The 20,515-nt window shown below is 37.6% G+C and overlaps 1 long non-coding RNA gene across 1 annotated transcript; it reads left to right on the top strand.

Moving 5' to 3' along the window:
• The first annotated feature begins 15,230 nt into the window (after positions 1–15,230).
• On the top strand, positions 15,231–18,262 carry LOC141559586 (uncharacterized). The gene is made up of 3 exons (XR_012487502.1): positions 15,231–15,332; positions 15,863–15,982; positions 18,176–18,262. It is a non-coding gene; the product is annotated as an uncharacterized LOC141559586 (long non-coding RNA).
• Positions 18,263–20,515: the final 2,253 nt, after the last annotated feature.

Raw genomic sequence — 20,515 nt, 5'->3', positions numbered from 1 at the left:
GGCAAGGAGCTGCAAATTTAAACAAATCAGCAGCTCACGGCCCCTGGAGCTGAAAGTACTGTACAACTCATCAGTCTTTTTTTTTTTTTTTTTTTTTTTTCCGATGGGTCTCGTGTATTTGTGTGTGTGTGTGTGTGTGTGTGTGTGTGTGTGTGTATGTGTGTATGTTTTTAATTAAAAGGGAAAATCCCCACAGTAACAGTGCTAACCAAGCACTGAGATGGTTTTTTTTTTTTTCCTGGTACTGTTCTGCTTTGGAGTCTATGATGGGTCTTGATGGGGCAACTCCCTCCCTTGTCTAAAAACCACCTTCGTTTTTACCCAGTGCCCTCATCCTCCTTACTCTGTGGTCCCTCTTACTCCAGGGTGACCCAAAGAAACTCTTGGTCCCTAACCCCTTCCTCTCTGTTGCCCCTCCTTCCTCCCTACTTTGGCCTTATCTTGTCCAGAGAAGAGTTCCTCTTTACTTAAAAACCTCAGATGAACAAGAATTCTTCGCCTTGAATCTGATTCCTCTCTTCAGACTCATCTTTCTTTGTTCTTTTCCTCTCTTTTTCCATCTTTCTTTGTTCTTTTCCTCTCTTTTTCCATCTTTCTTTGTTCTTTTCCTCTCTTTTTCCATCTTTCTTTGTTCTTTTCCTCTCTTTTTCCATTTTTCTTTGTTCTTTTCCTCTCTTTTTCCATCTTTCTTTGTTCTCTGCTTTTGCATGTCTAGAAGCTGAATTTGGGCAGGGAAGGCTCTAGGGGCACAGTTGGGGACTGAGATCCCACACTCAGTCTCTCCAATACTGTCAAGGGCAGATGTTTGACCCTAGACATAATATCTATCCCAACCTAGCCCCCAGTCCCTTGCCTGGGAGGTGGGAAGGGGTAACTATTAGATGTACAAATCTTGGCCCACAGTGTGAATCTCTGGGGAAGGTTTGATGAAATGGCAACTGCTCGAAGTGAGTTTATAGGGGCACTTAATTGTGTTCATTCACCTGTGATGAAAACAGCCCTGGGTTCCATTTGTAGGCAGGTGGGTGAATCTGAGGGCAGAGAGGAAGGTGAAAAGATGGGAAGATTGTGAAGGAGATCTGGGTTTTTTTCCCATTGGAATTACCATAAAATTAGGTTCATGTCACCCATGGGAAGGAGTGGGATGTAAGGGCTCATGATGGCAGCTGATGCTTCCTTGGAAGCTCTTGACCTCCAAAATAATCTAAACCAGGCATTTCAATTTATCTGACCTTTATTAAATGCCTACTGTATGCCAGGCACTAAGCTAGGTAATAGAAATACAAAGGTTTTTTATTTTTGTTTTTTTAAAGACTGGACTCCTGATCTCAAGTGGCTTACAATCTACTAGATCTTAGATTCCCTTTTTTTCTAGGTTGTTTAGATGCTCAAATCATTCTGATGACAAGTGTTGGTTGTAAAGAGAAATATAGGTTTAGATCATAGTTGTACAAATAGACAAAAACTTAAATCAAATGTGCAGATCTTGAAACCAATGGCCTAGATAATTTGGGAGCAGTTTGTAGTGTGTACTGGAAAAGTGGTATACACCACCAGGTTTACTTACTATATTTGACTGGGGCCCCTCCTGAGCTGAAAGGGACCAAAACAGGTAGGGGAAGTTCATGATTGGAAAGCATGTTAATGATTAGGATATTTTTTCTTCAGTTCATCAGTCAGTCAGTGAATATTTGCATTCAGTATTCATACTTCACATAGCACTATGTGGTTCAATTCAATTCTATATATTAAATGTCTATTATATAGCTTTTATAAAGCCCTTTCTTTTATCTTTTAAGTATTTTACTTCTCCAAGTACATGTAAAGATAGTTTCCAATGTTCATTTTTTGTAAGACCATGTTCCAATTTTTTTTCTCCCTCCTCTCTCCCTAAAAAAGCAAGCAATCTAAAATAAGTTAAATATGTATAATCCTTTTAAATATATTTCCATATTTGTCATGTTGTACAAGAAAAAGAGAAAAAACTACAAGAAAGAAATAACAAGCAAACGAACAACAACAAAAAGTTGAAAATACAAGGCATTTAGTCTCTATAGTTCTCTCTCTGGGTGTAGATGACAATTTCCATCCCAAGTCTATAGGAATTGTACAATGCTCTTTTGAGAGGTAAGTAGTGAAATTACTATTATCCTCATTTTATTCATGTCAAAACCCATGCACAGGAAGCTTGAGTTAGAGCTGAATTCAAATCCTGATTTTCTGCCTTGCAATTTAGTATTTTCCCCGTTAGGTGATGTTTCCTGACATTGCCCTGTGCCCTGTGTGGTTGAGGAGTTTTTGGATCCAAGTTGAGATTTTGTCAATGTAGGGAGGCATACTTTCTCAGCAATTTGTATTATTTGAGAGTTTCCAGGATACTGAGAAATTAAGGGACTGACTCAGGGTCATTGAACTAATATGGGTCAGAGGCAGGAATTTAAAGTAAGATCTTCCTGATGCTGAGGCACACTTTTTTTCACACACATGCTTCTGTTACTCTGCTCTGGGGGCCTTGGAAGCATAGGTTAAACATTATTTGGAAATGAAATAATCTAATCCTAAAGAATAAGTGGTTCAAACAACAAATCAGAAATACACACCTTCTGCTCTTCAGGAGTTTATATATCCTCTAATGGGGAGATGAAGTCAACTAGAACACTGAAGAAAAAGATTAAGAGTGTGTCTAAAGCTGAAATATATGGCAAAAATGTTAAGTGATTCTGGAGAGTTGAGTATTCAATATAGTATTTATTATGTTTCTCCTGTATACAGAATGGAAGAGCTATGAGCTGCAGAGGTCAAGGGGAAGTCTATACTGGGGGAGAGCAATCAATGAATTAACAAACATTAATTAATTACTTACTACGCGGCAGGCACAGTTTCAAGCCTTGAAGATAAAGCAAAAACCAGTCTCTGCTTTCAAGAAGCTCTCAGTCTAATGAGGAGACAACAGCAAGATATATACAGGACACATTAGGGATAGTCAGGAGGGAAGTCACCATGTACCACCATTTGTTTAGCTAATTTTTTGATCGCTACATTCAGTGCCCTTCTCTCTACATCATTCTGCCACAGCCACTGTTGGCTGCAACTAACCTTACACTTGACTACAATCCCCTTGTCTTAAGTCAGGCATTGCCTGATGTATACCTGATATTTTAAACCTCGGTGTACTAGACTTTACATTTTATCACATCATAGAAACGAATTCTCAGCAATACAAAGATCTAAGACAATTCTGAAGGACTTATGATGAACAAGGCTATCTACCTCCAAGAAAGAACTGATAGAATATAAATGCAGATCGAAGCATACTGTTGTTGCTTTTTAACTTTATTTTTCTTTCTTTTTTTAATCTGCATTTTTTTTTTCACAATGTGACTAATGGAAAAAATGCTACTAGCATGAGTTGGGGAAAAATCATAGAAAATAAAGTTAGAAAGAAGGAACTTTAAAAGTCATTTAGTCTAGTAATATTAATGCATACATGAAAGGTAGACATCTGATCTCTGCTTAATACTTACTTTTATAGTTCAAATTGTCGGTTTCAGCCTCAATATTTTGGATTCTACTTCTAATCTGGTTTCTACAATCTGCCAAAGTGGTTTTCCTAAAGTATAAGTCTGACCGCATCATTCCCCTATTTCAGTAATACTCCAATTAAACTCCAGTGGCTCCCTATCACCTTTAGGATCAAACTTTTATAGCCTCCCATTTGACTTTTTAAATTCTTCACATACCATAAAGACAAATAGCTTGGAAAGACAGGAGCTCTGATCATCCATTTTTTATGATCAACCCTTTCTTTGAGGGCTTATGATGAATCGTGCCATTTACCTCTTGTAGAAAGGTAATGAACTCAGTGTAGATAGATACATATACTTGTGCATATATAGGACATGGTCAGTGAGGGAATTTGTTTTGTTTGATTGTACATCTTTATAACATGTACATGTAGACAGATGGCACAGTAGATAGAATGCTAGATCTTGAATCAAAAAGATGTAAGTTCCAATGCAACTTCACACAATAGATGAATGATCCTGAGCACTTATTCTCAGTCTGCCTCAGCTTCCGTGACATGGGCAGGTAATGATAATTTTCACATCTCAGGATTGACAAGCAAATGAAATATCCTATAAAGTGCTTTATAAATGTTAAAGCAAAAATTGCATAAAAACCAAATATTTATATTATATTATCTATTATATTAATGTATTTTTATAATATCCTATAATAAAATAATGTTATAAAACATATGTATTATTATATTTTATATATTACATATAAATAATATAAAGTATACATTTTTGTAGCATAAATACTAACTATATTATAACATTTTTCTTAAGGAGAAGGAAGATAGATTTTCATTGATTGAAAAAAATTTGTTTTAAAAAAAACTCTTTAATACAACTCACTTCCAGTTGATCAATGATGGACAGAAATAACTACACCCAGAGAAGGAACACTGGGAAGTGAATGTAAATTGTTAGCACTACTGTCTATCTGCCCAGGTTACTTATACCTTCGGAATCTAATACTTAATGTGTAACAAGAAAATGGGATTTACATACATATATTGTATCTAGGTTATACTGTAACATATGTAAAATGTATGGGATTACCTGTCTTCAAGGGGAGGGAGGGAGGGGATAATTTGGAAAAATGAATACAAGGGATAATGTTATATAAAAAAAAAAAAGGAAATTGCTCATGCATATATACTGTGAAAAAATTATATAAAAAAAAAACCCTTTACAATCTACCTCAGCCCAACTTCCTAGCCTTCTCACATATTACTCCCCTTTCCATAACTATATTACAGTCTAGCAAAACTAGCTTTTTTACTCAAATTGTTCTTTCTGATTAGTCCCCGTGTGCTTCCGCTCCCCACACACATACCCTGGGACTTCTCTATCCCACATTTTCAGTCTTTCATTATCTTCTTTAATGTACTCTGGGGTTCAAAGTTGGATCATAGAGATGAATTTCCAGATATAGGGAACTCCCAAATGAAGAAAATCCCTTTATTGTTATGTCAGCAACTTCTAGTGTTAGAGCATTATCTAGTATTAGATAATATTAAATGACTTTTTGAGGATCACAGAGTAAGGAGGTCTCAGAGGTGAGCTCTGAGGCTGGCACTCTGTCTACTATGCCATGCTTCCTCTGTGTACCTTAGCCCTCCCACTCCAACTAAACTGATCTTGACTCAGCATTTCATCTCCCTTCCCTGTCCCTTTACATGGGGTTTCCCTGAAAGGCATTCCTTCCTTACCTCTCTTCTTCCCTCCATCCCCACTGTGCCCTCTGGAATGCTTGCTATATAGTTAAGAAATTTGCTTTAGTTGCAGACTTTCTCTCCCTCTATTCTCCTGTTCTCTTTGAGATCTGACGCCCTTTAAAGACATTGCTTTTCTGTATATAGACATTCATACCCCCAGGCTCACTGATGATAGTGGGGCTGTAAGAACTCAAATTCCTTTCAATTGCCACTTCCCAACTCTCTATAACCATTACTCCTCTACTCTTTTTTTTTTTGAACATTTTTTTATTAATTTTTATAATTATAACATTTTCTTTGACAGTTCATATGTATAGGTAGTTTTTTTTTTGTTTGTTTTTTTGTTTTTTACAACATTATCCCTTGTACTCCCTTCTGTTCCCAGTTTTTCCCCTCCTTCCCTCCACCCCCTCCCCCAGATGGCAGGCATTCCCATACATATTAAATATCTTATAGTATATCTTAGGCACAATATATATGTGCAGAACCGAATTTTGTTGTTGTTGTTGCAAAGGAAGTATTGTATTCGAAAGGTAAAAATAATCTGGGAAGAGAAACAAAACAAAACAAAACAAACAAACAAACAAAAAAAACAGTGCTCTCAGTTTACACTCATTTCCCAGTGTCCCTTTTCTGGGTGTAGCTGATTCTGTCCATCATTGGTCAATTGGAATTGGATTAGCTCTTCTCTATGTTGAAGATATCCACTTCCATCAGAATACATCCTCATACAGTATCATTGTTGAAGTGTATAGCGATCTTCTGGTTCTGCTCGTTTCACTCAGCATCAGTTGATGTAAGTCTCTCCAAGCCTCTCTGTATTCCTCCTGTTTGTCATTTCTTACAGAACAATAATATTCCATAACATTCATATACAATAATTTACCCAACCATTCTCCAATTGATGGACATCCATTCATTTTCCAGTTTCTAGCCACAAAGGGCTGCCACAAACATTTTGGCACATACAGGTCCCTTTCCCTTCTTTAGTATTTCCTTGGGGTATAAGCCCAGGAGTAGCACTGCTGGGTCAAAGGGTATGCACATCTTTATAACTTTTTGGGCATAATTCCAGATTGCTCTCCAGAATGGTTGGATTCTTTCACAACTCCACCAACAATGCATCAGTGTCCCAGTTTTCCCACAGCTCCTCCAACATTCATCGTTATTAGTTCCTGTCATCTTAGCCAATTTGACAGGTGTGTAATGATATCTCAGAGTTGTCTTAATTTGCATTTCTCTGATCAATAGTGATTTGGAACACTCTTTCATATGAGTGGAAATAGTTCTAATTTCATCATCTGAAAATTGTCTGTTCATATCCTTTGACCATTTATCAGTTGGAGAATGGCTTGATTTCTTATAAATTAAAGTCAATTCTCTGTATATTTTGGAGATGAGGCCTTTATCAGAACCTTTAACTGTAAAAATGTTTTCCCAATTTGTTACTTCCCTTCTAATCTTGTTTGCATTAGTTTTGTTTGTGCAGAAACTTTTTAATTTGGTGTAATCAAAATTTTCTATTTTGTGATCAATAATGGTCTCTAGTTCTCCCTTGGACACAAACTCCTTCTTCTTCCACAAGTCCGAGAGGTAAACCATCCCATGTTCCTCCAATATATTTATGATTTCGTTCTTTATGCCTAAATCTTGGACCCATTTTGATCTTATTTTAGTATGTGGTGTTAAATGTGGGTCCATGCCTAGTTTCTGCCATACTAATTTCCAGTTTTCCCAGCAGTTTTTGTCAAATAATGAATTCTTATCCCAAGATTTGGGATCTTTGGGTTTGTCAAACACTAGATTGCTATTTTTATTCACTATCTTGCCCTGTGAACCTAACCTATGCCACTGATCAACTAGTCTATTTCTTAGCCAATACCAAATGGTTTTGGTGACTGTTGCTTTATAATACAGTTCTAGATCAGGTACAGCTAGACCATCTTCACTTAATTTTTTTTTCATTACTTCTCTTGAAATTCTCGACCTTTTGTTCTTCCATATGATTTCTGTTGTTATTTTTTCTAGGTCATTAAAATAGTTTCTTGGGAGTCTGATTGGTATAGCACTAAATAAATAGATTAGTTTAGGGAGTATTGTCATCTTAATTATATTAGCTCGGCCTATCCAAGAGCACTGAATGTCTTTCCAATTATTTAAATCTGACTTTATTTTTGTGGCAAGTGTTTTGTAATTTTGCTCATATAATTCCTGACTCTCCTTTGGTAGATATATTCCCAAATATTTTATACTATCGACTGTTATTTTAAATGGAATTTCTCTTTGTATCTCTTGCTCTTGGATTGTGTTGGTAATGTATAAAAATGCTGAGGATTTATGTGGATTTATTTTGTATCCTGCAACTTTGCTAAAACTCTGAATTATTTCTAAACTACTCTCCTCTTTTAAGGTTCATTTAACCCTTATTCATCACCCAGTCAAGATTACCTGGGACATTTTCCTCAATGAGTTTAGTGCCTCACACCCTCTCCTTTCTATTTGTGCCCTCATACTAGGGAATTTCAGCCTACATAGATACTCCTTCTAATAATTTCTCAATTGACTAATTTCTGGTGAGTTCGTGAAGTCTAAAACTCTTGGAGCCACAGAGAGTACTGGGCCTGGAGTCAAGAAGAAATGAGTTCAAATCCAGTCTCAGACACTAACTGGGTAACCCTGAGCAATTTACTTATCCTTTCTTTACCTCAGTTTCTTCAAATGAAAAGTGGGGAAAATAATAGCTCTTATCTCTCAAAGTTATTGTGAGGATCAAATAAAATCCTGTATACAGTGTCTAGCATATAGTAGGTGCTTAATAAATGCTTGTTTTCATCTTTCCTTTTTTTTTTTTTTTTAAATCTGATATTAGGTTTGTTTGTTTGTTTTTTAACCACCAACCCCTCTACTCCTCAGTTTTTTTCTAGGCTATCACTCCTGCATTGGCTTTCTTCCCCCTCCTTCCCCACTTATACCCCTTGGTGAACCAGTTCAGCTCTACACTTATCCTATCCTTTCTAATCCCTTCTCTTTTCTTCCTACCACTGATCATCTCCTGCCAAGCCCCAACCTTGGATTATTCCCACCATCTGCTCACATTTTTGTGCTGTTGAATGAAGTTGAAGAAAATCATGAAACCATACTGAATGGGCCCAGTATAAATATATGCTACATAATCTCAACTAGGCCCTTATTTGGCAAGACTATCCCCTAATAGACTTCCTAATCAATTCACTATCCCACTCATTACTGCAGCTTTCAAAACTTTTCTATCCCTCTTCAAATTTTCCATACCTTCCCTTCCCCCACCTTCTCACCAGAGGTCCTCTTCTCATATTTAGCTGAAAAAATTGAGGCCATTACCCAGAATTCTCTCTTCTCCCCTCCTCTTTATCACACATCAGTTCACCCCTATTTCACATGATGAGCTGGCCCTTCTCCTTAGTAAGGCAAACTCCTCTACATGCACAAATGATCCCATTCCATCCCTCCTCTCTTAGCACAGTGCTCCTTTTATAATCACCACTCATTTATCTTTAATTATTCCCTCTCTACTGGTTGCTTCTTAGTTGCCTAGAAACACACACAGATCTCTCTCATCCTTAAACAACCTTCACTTGGTCCATACATCTCCACTTGCTACAGTCCTCATATCTCTCCTCTCTTTTCTCACCTTGAGAAAACTGTTCACACTCATTGCCTTCACTTCTCTCGCTCTCAATCCAACTTCCAGTATCATTTTTCAGCTGAAACATCTCTTTCCGAAGTTACTAGTGATCTCTTTATTACCAAATCTAATGGCTTTTTCTCAGCCCTCATCTATTTTGACCTCTCTGCAGCCTTTCACATTCACCTTCTTCTCCTTGAAACTCTCTAGGTTTTCACTCTGTCTCCTGATTCTCTAATCTGTCTGACAGCTCTTTCTCAATCTCCTTTACTAGATCTTTATCTACATTATATCTGATAACTGGGGGTTCCCTGTAGGCTCCTTCTTGAGGCCTCTTGTATTTTCCCTCTGTGCTATTTCCCTTGGTGATCTTATCAATGCCTATGGATCCAACTACCTTCTTTAGGCAGATGGAGTCACATCCATTTACCTGTCCTTAACCCTGCTGACCCTCTAGTCTCAAATCTCCAACTGCCTATTACATATCTCAAACCAGATGTCCCAAAGATATCTTAAATTCAACATGTCCAAAACTGGATTTATTATCTTTCACTCAAAATACTCCCTTCTTCCTCACTTCTCTGTTGCTTTTCAGGTACCCAACCTCAAAATCCATGTATCACCTCAACTCTTCATTCTTTCTCATTCAACTGATTGGATGTCCATTTAATTCTACCTTCTTAACATCTCTTATATATGTCTCCTTCTCTCTTATGACACTGCCAAGCACTGTGGCATAGGCATTTATCACCTGACATCTGGACGATAGTCCTGGTCTTTCTGTGTCAAGTATCTACATACTTTAGTCCAGTAGTTCTCAAAGTATGCTCCAGAGAATCCTGGGGGGGTCTCTGAAACTCAGAGTGTTTAGCAATTCCAAATTTGTTTTTAGTTCTAACATGGTAAATATTTAATAAATATAACCCACATAAAGAAAAACTCTTTGGACAGATCCTCAATACTTTTTTTTTCCCCTGAGGCAATTGGGATTAAGTGACTTGCCCAGGGTCATACAACTAATACATGTTAAATGTCTGAGGCAGGATTGCTCTTCTCTGTACCATCTAACCATATCCTTCAATACTTTTTAATAGTGTAAAGATGTTGAGAACAAAAGAACCACTCTGAACCACTGCTTTAGTCTATCTTCCATTCAGCTACCAAAGATATCTTCCTAAAATTCATCACACTCCAAGAACCATTTTCCCCAAAATCAAAATTAAAATATTCTTTTTAGCTTTTCATTGCTCTTCATTATCTAGTCCCTTTTTAATTTTCCAGTCTTCTTACACTTTCTTTCCTTTCACACATTCTGAGATCTATCAATACTGGCTTCCTTGCCTTTCCTTGGGCAAAACACTTCATCTCTTCCCCCCTCCACCAAATGGCTGTCCTCCAAGCCTGGAATATTCATTCTACCCACTCATCTCCATCTCCCAACATCCTGGCTTCCTTCAAGACAGACCAAATCCTACATTTTGCAGGCAGCTTTTCCCAGTCCATTTTAATGCTAGTGCCTCTCCCTGGGTTAACTTCTAATTTATCCTCTGCCTATCTTATATATTCATAATTGTTTGCATCCCCATTAGGGGTCAAATCTACTGAAAACAAGGACTGTTTTGATTTCTTTGTATATTTAGCATTTAGTCTAAAAATTTGGATTCTGTTATCCAATGTCTCTCCAATTTAACGTTATCTGAAAATTTGCTAAGTATGCTTAAAAGTGACTTTTTTTCAGATCCCTAAGAACACCGAAGTGATTAGTTTAGGTTTAGGAGTGATTAGGAGGGCAACTAGCCTGTGCTCAGAGGCCTGTGAAATAAGTTTCAATTCAACATTTAGTAAACATCTGTATTCTAAGCACTACTTTAGGTACAGGATGAAATATAGTTTAAATAACACATTGTATTTCTTCCCACATTATGCATGCAAAAATAGATATAATAAAATAATATATCTTCATAAAACCATTTAAAATCTTTATTGATTTCTTTTGATTTTATGTCACCTTTATCTCCCACTATGCCTCTCCCTCTCCCTTCATCTGAGAGCCATAAATACTAACAAAAATGTTTTTAATCAATATATTTTTTTAAAAATTCTGTTTGCAACTCACTATGTTTGGATAAAGAGTAAATGACACAATGGAATTTACCCTCAAAGTGATTACCTTCTACAAAATATAAAGAATATAAAAGTACAAAATCATAAATAAATTGGAGGAACATGGGATGGTTTACCTCTCAGACTTGTGGAGGAGGAAGGAGTTTGTGTCCAAGGGAGAACTAGAGACCATTATTGATCACAAAATAGAAAATTTTGATTACACCAAATTTAAAAGTTTCTGCACAAACAAAACTAATGCAAACAAGATTAGAAGGGAAGTAACAAATTGGGAAAACATTTTTACAGTTAAAGGTTCTGATAAAGGCCTCATCTCCAAAATATACAGAGAATTGACTTTAATTTATAAGAAATCAAGCCATTCTCCAATTGATAAATGGTCAAAGGATATGAACAGACAATTTTCAGATGATGAAATTAAAACTATTTCTGCTCATATGAAAGAGTGTTCCAAATCACTATTGATCAGAGAAATGCAAATTAAGACAACTCTGAGATACCACTACACACCTGTCAGATTGGCTAAGATGACAGGAACAAATAACGATGAATGTTGGAGGGGATGTGGGAAAACTGGGACACTGATGCATTGTTGGTGGAGTTGTGAAAGAATCCAACCATTCTGGAGAGCAATCTGGAATTATGCCCCAAAAGTTATCAAAATGTGCATACCCTTTGACCCAGCAGTGCTACTACTGGGCTTATACCCCAAGGAAATACTAAAGAAGGGAAAGGGACTTGTATGTGCCAAAATGTTTGTGGCAGCCCTTTTCATAGTGGCTAGAAGCTGTCCATCAATTGGAGAATGGTTGGGTAAATTATGGTATATGAAGGTTATGGAATATTATTGTTCTGTAAGAAATGACCAACAGGAGAAATACAGAGAGGCTTGGAGAGACTTACATCAACTGATGCTAAGTGAAACGAGCAGAACCAGAAGATCATTATACACTTCAACAATGATACTATACGAGGATGTATGCTGATGGAAGTGGATATCTTCAACATAGAGAAGAGCTAATCAAATTCCAATTGATCAATGATGGACAGAATCAGCTACATCCAGAAAAGGAACACTGGGAAATGAGTGTAAACTGTTATTTTTACCTTCTGAATCCAATTCTTCCTGTGCAACAAAAAATTCGGTTCTACACACATATATTATATCTAGAATATACTGTAATATATTTAACATGTATAAGACTGCCTGCCATCTGGGGGAGGAAGGGAAACAATCTGAATAGAAATAAGTGCAAGGGATAATGTTAAAAAATTACCCATGCATATGTACTGTCAAAAAAAAAAGTTATAATTATAAAATAAAATAAAAATTAAATTTAAAAAATTGCAAAGAAGAAAACAGAAAAGAAATCCAAAAAGAAGCACAGAGAAGCAGGGTAGTTTGAGTATATAGAATTTATTATATACTTTAAAAAATATCAAATGGTATGAAATAGAGATTTATGTTTTCCTATATAATCCTCTTTTTGTGTTCTGTTTTTAAGATGCTTTGTTTTTAGTTCATAATACTTTTTAAAAGAAATAAATTGGCAAGGATAAAAAAAAAGAATATAAAAGTAACATAAAAGAGTATAAAAAGTAATTTCAAGGGAAAAAGAGTGTTTCTATTGGGGAAATAAGGAAAGATGCCAAGAGATAGCACCTGAACTTGACTTTGAAAAAAGCAAGGGATGCTATAGACTGAGGATGAATTTCAGACTTAAGGGAGCAACTATTTTTTCAAAAAGGTACAGGCAGCCAGTGGGTAGAGCACTGGGCCTGGAACCAGAAGGATCTGAATTCAAATCTAGTCTCAAACATTTACTAGGTATGTGACTCTGGACAAATTGCTTAATCCTAACTGCCTCAAAGGAAAAAAAAAAAAAAAAGGTAGAAGTAGGAGATGGCAGGTCAATACAAAGAATGCCTCGAGGTCTGCTTGATAGGAACTGAAAGGTCAGGAAGGTGAACCATGAGCAATAATACTGGAGATCTAGATGGGATTCAGATTGTGGAGGGATTTAAGTGTTAAATTGGGGAATCTTTTTTTTATCCTAGAGAGAATAGAGAGGATCCAAAGACTAAAGATTTTTGGAATTTCAGCATGACATACTTGGATTTGTGTAGAGTAGGAATCAGGAAGGACAGAGATGGAGTCAGAGAGATTGACAGATGGTTAGTGCAATCATTCAGAGAGGTATATTGCTAATTATTTAATAATTGGTTCTCCAAAACATGAATAATACATTTTAAAATTTAATCAGCATTATTAACATTTTCTCCATCATTTTCTTAAGTCTATACAATCAACAAAACAATAAATCAAGCCCTGATTTGTAGCATTTGCTACTTCTGAGGTATAAATGTTCACACTGAAAATTTAATAATAAGTTCTCTTGAATCAGGTCTGACTCTAGCATACTCTTGGATATGTGGTATGGGAGGTCCAAGAATAAAGTTCATTACCAACTGAGAAGAACAGTGAAGGCATTATAGGAAGATGTACTTTGAGTTGGATTTTATAAATTATATAGCAATTCAATAGTCAAGAGGAGATAAAGAAAAGGCAAACAGGTATGTTACAGGTATGTTGTTCATTTGTTTCATGTCTCTCTCTTCATGGTCCCATTTGGGATTTTCTTGGCAAAGATACTAGAATACTTTGTCACTTCCTTTTCTAACTCATTTTATAGATGTAGGACAGAAACAGTTAAGTGACTTGTCCATAGTCACACAGCTAGTAAGTATCTGAGGAAAGACTTGAACTCAGGTTTTGGGACAAAGATGATTAAATAACTCGCCTGGGATCACACAACTAGGAAGTGTTAAGTGTCTGAGACCAGATTTGAACTTGGGTCCTCCTGAATTCAGGGCTGGTGCTCTATCCACTGTGCCACTAAGACATGATTAAAAGAGGAAAGGTATCAAAATTAAGAGGTGTTGGGGAAGATTTCCCTTAAAAGATGGATTTTAGTTGGGACTTACGGGAGACCAGAGAGTTAAGTAATTGAAATGGCAGAAGGGAGAGCATACCAAATATGGGGAGAAAGCCAAAGAGAATTCCTGGAGATGAGAAATGGGGTGTCTCATTCATGGAACAGTCAGAAGGCCAGAACCACTGTATTGAAGACTACAGGATTGGAAGTAAGATGTAAGAAGACTAGAAAGATGGGATGGGATTAGGTTATGAATGAATGTCAAAGTCTTTTTTATTTGCTTCCAGAGGCAATAGGGAACCACTGGTGTTTACTGAGTATGTGGTAAGGTGCAACATGAGCTTTGCTTTAGGAAAATCACTCTGAATGGAGAAAGGATTGGGATGAGAAGAGGTTTGAGGCAAGCTATTGAGCAACCAACAAACTATTGCAATAATTTAGGTGTGAGGTAATAAGAGTTTGAATTAGGCAAGTATCAAAGAAAAAAGCGGGAATATTTGAGAGATATTGCAAAGGTAAAATCAACGGACAATACATTAGACATGGTGGCAGGGTAAGGGATAATGAGAAATGCAGGATAACTCCTAGGTTGTGAGTCTGAGGGACTGGGAAAATGGCATTGCCTTCTACAGGAATTGGAAGGGTTTATAAAAAAGGTAATAAGTGAAAGAAAGTACTATAACTGACTTTGGTGACATAAAAAAAAAAGCCTAAAAACTACTCCCTTTTTTCCTACCTCTTAATTTCATTTGGTGATTCCTTTGCTAATGGCATTTAGTCATAGATGGAGTTTTAAAGAGAGAGTCTTCTCCCCTCTGATGCCATATTCCCTGAGGAATTGGCCTTTATCCTTAGCCTTTTTCAATTGTGTTTTTCTATTCTTGGTGAAGAATGTGGAACTTCATGACCTGGTGACTTTGAAAAGTCATCAGTTAGGTATGTTCCAGCATCCCTGGAATTCCAGAATCTGGGTTTCAGAACTAGTACAGCATTGATGGCCTAAGAAGTAAGGAGGAATCTTTCAAGCACGGGGCACAGCTGGGGGAAATGCCAGGAAGAGAGAGGGAGTTTTATTCATGGAACAGTAAAGAGGCCAGTGTCATTGAATTGAAAAATATATGTCGGGGGAGGGGGGGAAGAGGGGGGGAGTAAGGGGTAAGAAGCGTCCAGATTGTTGCTGACTCACCCAAACTAAACAAAGGCACAAGAAGAACCAAGACTTGTACAATATATATCAACACAGGAAGTGGGTTGGCGAAGGCTGTCACTGTTAGGAGGCATCTGTCGCCCACACACAGACTCTGGTCTTGCCAGGTTACAGGTAAGATAGTCCCGGGGTCGGAAAATGTGCTGCAAAGGCAGCTTAGGCAAGATCAAGGTTATGACAAGGTTATTAGAGCAGAAGGCACTTTTGAGAACAATAGATCTGAAAGGGCTCAAGAGTGATTAAGTGAGTGCCTACCCCAAGACAGTTACCAAAAATAAATAAAGACCCAAGGAGGCAAAGCCTAGCCCTGACACTCAACGGGAGGCCACAGGCAAGACACCTAATTTCCCTGATCCTCAGTTTCCTCACCTCTTATCAAAGTGAACTCTGGAGACAGAGTTCCTCTTCTTCTCATGGTAGGCAGAGAAAAAGGGGAAGATTCGAACCCCTGGAGGGGGTTCCTAGAATGGTGGGAGATGAAGGGCAAGGAATGGATTCAAATTGGTAACATGAGCAGGGACAAATTATTTTAGTGCAAGGGGATTACAGAAGTACTATTTGCTTTTACTTATAGGATTTATTATGCCTATACTGTTTTCCTTTGTCCATTTGCCTGATAAATTCATTCTTATTTATCCTTTAAGCCCAGCTCAAACCATTTGTTCCAAGGAGACTTCTTTGATGCCCAGTGCTCATACTCCTAGGATTTCCCCTGAGTACTTTGCTTCATATCTCTCTGATGAACTCATCACACAGTATTACAGGTGACTGTACTTAGTTTCCTATTCCCCCATCAATTAATCAATCAACAAGCATTTATTAAGTACTTAACTTTGTGCCAGGAATTATGCAATTGAATTGAAAGCTCTTTGTAGGCAAGGGCAGGGCCTGAACAGTTTATTTATTTATGAAGCAGCTTCCCCAAGAAACTTCTTTGATGTTTTTGTTGAAAGTAAATAAAATACAGACTTTGATCAATCCAACCAAAAAATAAACAAGAAAGAAACTACAGAGGTAAATAGAATATTAAAAAAATTAGATATGACAGACCTTTGGAGAAAACTAAATGGGAACAGAAAGGAATATACCTTTCTTCAGCAGCATATGGCACCTCCACAAAAATAGACCAAGTAATAGGGCATAAAAATCTCCAAATCAAATGTAAAAATGCAGAAATATTAAATGTATAATTTTTGGATCATAATACAATAAAATTATATTCAACACAGGGAAGCGGAAAGATAGATTAAAACTTAATTGGAAATTATATAATTTTATCTGAAAAATGGAGGCAATAACATCTGTAGCATTTACCATATAGAGTTATAAGACTCAAAATAATGTATTAAAAATAAGTAGTTGTTGTCATGATCTTAATTCAGACAAATTAGTTTCAGCCGAGAACTTTTCTCAAGTAACAGTTTTTCAGGGTTTGATAAATTCATTTGGGGCTACTCAGTGCCAGCAAACCAAACCTTTGTTCCCAGCTGCTCTTCTCAGATGCTGAGGCATAAGTTACTCTTGATCTCCTCTAAGACTAAAGAAGTTCTTCCCTTCTCTAGCTTCTCTATGTACCTGGCTTTCTGTGACCTACTTTCATCTGCAGCTTCCCTTTTCTCTCCCCCTGTTGTAGCCTGGGTTTACTTGTACTCATTAAGGTCTTTTCAGCTCTGATTTAATAATTCAGATATTGATTGTGACAGGGAACCGCTGGGATGCTTTTTGAAGACTGAAGACATGGAGCATAAAAGGCCCCCAACAAACTATAGGAATTATAATGGCATTTATTGTTAAGGAGTTACAATAGAAAGTAAGAACTTTGAGAGGAAGGGGTAGAAGTCTATATAGGGAAATTAGGAGAAATGAGGCTGCCCACCACACCTCTGTTACTTCATTTGTGTAACAAGGGCCCTACTCAACTCTAGTACTCCTCATTTCCTAGGGTTAAGTATGAGTCGTTTTAGGTCATGGAATTATGAAAATAGGCCCCCAATCTAGTGCCTATGCTCAATTCACACAAAGACTTGGCAGGAACCACAAATAAAGTAAGATAGAATGGTAAAGTATTTTATCCAGCAACTCCTGGGTCTTCAGCACATTCTCTGTGGCTCTCTTTTTCAACTGATCTATGTCTCCTGACTCAGTCCTTTAGTACTGGCACAAATGGTTCACGATCCTTTTGCCCTAAGTGGATAATAGCTTTCTTATTTCAGCCATTATAGACAATAAAGTCAGACAATTCAACCTTGCAGGCAATGAGGCTGGGCAAGTTGCTGCCTGGTATGACCAGGCACCAGGTGGCACAGAGGATAGAGCACTGGACCTGGAGTCCTTTAACTTCTGTTTGCCTCAATTTCCTCAATTGTAAGGGGAAATAAACAAATAGTTACCTCATTTACCTTCAGAATTGTTGTGAGACCACTGAAATGATATTTTAAAGATACTTAGCAGAATGGTTGACCCTCAGGAAGCACTATATAAATAATGATGATGACTTCATTGTAACTATAAAATGGCAATAATACTTGCTTTACCTATCTCATATAACAATATTTATAAAGTGCTTAGCAGAGTGCCTGGTGTATAGTAGGCACTTTATAAATGCTAGATATGATGGTGATGGCGATGACCCCATTATATCTATAAAGTGGTGATAATATTTGCTCTATGTGCCTCATAGTGTAAAAGTGATTTGTGAAACTTATAGCACTATTATGGAGTTATTATGAGGTTGTTAACATGGGATCCCTTGAAGCATTAAAATCTAGGCAGGGAGATCTGAGTTCTAATTCTGATCCAGATACAGACTAGGCAAGCTCTCTGAAATGTAGTTTCCTTATCTCTAAAAGGAGGGAATGGATCAGAACTCCTCAGGAATAGTCTGTGAAATTATGCTCTCTTACAGGTGACTTTGCTTTGTTTTCATTTGCATTTCTTTTTTTTCTCCTTTATTAAAGTTCTTACAGGTTATTGAGTCACAAAAGAACCAATATTAAGTGAAGCTTGAGACTCCAGACACATTCAGGTCGGCATGACAAGGAAGCATTGAGAGCAAGTTTTAAAGTTTGATCTCAATAAGTGCTTGCCTCATGTAGGAGTAAAGTCCTAAGTGAATAAAGTGAATTAAATCTTCTTTTCCCCAACCACGTCACTCACTGTCCATGCGACCTGGGCAGGGGAACTTGGGATGGGTCGGGGGACGAGTGCTGAGCCTTTCACTTGAGACTCTATGTGGCCGGGACTCTGCTTTTCGGAGACAAGAAAGACCAAATGGGAAAGTGAAATGGCATTTTCAAAGCCACAAGCTCTGAGCGTTCCTTCCCCAGTGAAAGTGAGCCAACTCAGATAAGAAGGTCACACAACTTATGAAACTCCTTGCAATTCTACACGGAGATTTGGGAGATGGCGTTTCAGACTCCAGGCCAAGCTTATCGGCCCTTCCATCGCTTAGCTCATCTGAGGGAGGTTTCCAAATGACTGGGCTAGGGCTGCCTCAGGAAGGAAGCTCTTTGGGCTTCAGTGTGGCCGTCTTGGGCAGGTGATGGGTACCCCTAAAGTAGTTTGAGATGACACAGCATCTCAACAGGAGAGCTTGGTTCCCCCACTTCCAAGCCACAGACAGATTCACCCATGAAGAGGTGAAAGAATGGGGAGGGGGAAAAAAGCCAGAGAGGTACAACAGTTGTAGCTTAGACCCGTCTTGGAAGAAATGGAGAGGAAGTGAGAAATGGAAGCCACCACACCTGAGGACAAGATTACAAGAAATGCTAAGCTGGCAGTGTTTGAGGAGAACAAGAAGGAAATTGGGGAGGGCACAGGTGGTGGGAGGGGAGGCTCTGTTCTAGGGGAGTGTACCACAAGACCTATTTGAGAGATGTAGTTCATTAGTGCATGAGGCCAGGTAAGACACTGAGGGTCCACCTAGAAAAGGAACCTGAGGCTCCCCAGGCTGCAAAATGAGATGCACAACAGCAAGAATTATTTTTTGAGTCACTGCCTTTGTAACAGCCCTAGCACCTTTCAAAAGCTTGTTATCCTCCAGGTAACAGGCAAGTGCAACAGGGCAGCTGAAAGTTAGTGACAAATATGAGGATTTGCCCTCATTCTAGAACCACATCTGGTGAAAAGGATCTAGGTCACCTTCTTGAGATATATTCAGAGGATCTCGCACTTCTCTTCCTAGGTTTGGACTTTTGGTTCTATCCCAGATTGAGGAGGATATCCCAATATCCAAATCTAATTCCATTTTTTACTGGGGGCCATCTCCATTGCAGTGAAGCAAGAAGAGATGTCTCTTCATTGGAGAAGGAAGTGTTCGAGGTAGAAAGAACTTTTTCCCTAAAAGTGCTGTTGGAACTTAGAATCTAGGACTAAAAAATGTGAAATCACTTCTGTTGTTCTTCAAAGACTAGAAAAATTAAATTTAATGTAATTCAACAAATATTTATTAAGGAACTAGTCTTCACAGAGTACAAGATATATAAAGACAAAGGCCTCAAGAGTGTATAAATGTCTTCAAGGTTTTTAGGCAAAAGTGTACTAAATTTTCTATAGTCACTGAAACTCTAATGCAAAGCCATGGCATAGGAGAAGCTGGGAAAGCTTACCTTCAAAAGTGTTCATTCATTTATCAAAAATTAAGTAAAACTTTATGACAGAGCTTGGGAAGACAAAAATAAATAAAGCTTGGCCCTTATAGGCAATGAACTCATGAACTTCTGGAAAAGAAAATTTAACACAAAAAATATACAAAATAATAAAAGTCTATAAAAAAGAACCCAAATATATGGAGTGAGGAATAATTAATTGTTTAAAGAGTTCCAAGGAAGGAGAGAGAATTTCTGATTCATCAGTCAATGGAATTACCTGCCATTTTAGCTGTTTTTCAGCACCCAAACACGTGCTACTTCCAATGCTTGCCAACACAACAGTTTGCTCAGTTGACTCGCTAGGATGCAATCCTTCATAGGAGATGGAGCAGGAACATGGACTAAGGGGGAAGGAACAAGAATCTCAAGCCAGACATGGTGGAGGGGCTATAGGGAATGGAACCAAAATGACTTCTCAAGCTTTCCATGCACCCTATTTTCCCTTGAGGTGAACTTAGGTACAGAATACATCTAAGAGGTTCTCAGAAATTAACACAGAGAGAGGAAACCAATGGTTATTAAGATCTCTTTTATGTTATCTGAATATAATCAGAAGTGTGGGTGTCTCCTGAGAAGAAAATGATGTCAAATGTCTGATCAAAGATTCCTGGCTTTAATGGGAGCTCCTTAGTTCAGAGAATCCTTTGG

The sequence above is a fragment of the Sminthopsis crassicaudata genome, chromosome 3, assembly GCF_048593235.1.
Source record: "Sminthopsis crassicaudata isolate SCR6 chromosome 3, ASM4859323v1, whole genome shotgun sequence".
NCBI lineage: Eukaryota > Metazoa > Chordata > Mammalia > Dasyuromorphia > Dasyuridae > Sminthopsis > Sminthopsis crassicaudata.
This window is presented reverse-complemented; position numbering and strand designations above follow the sequence as displayed.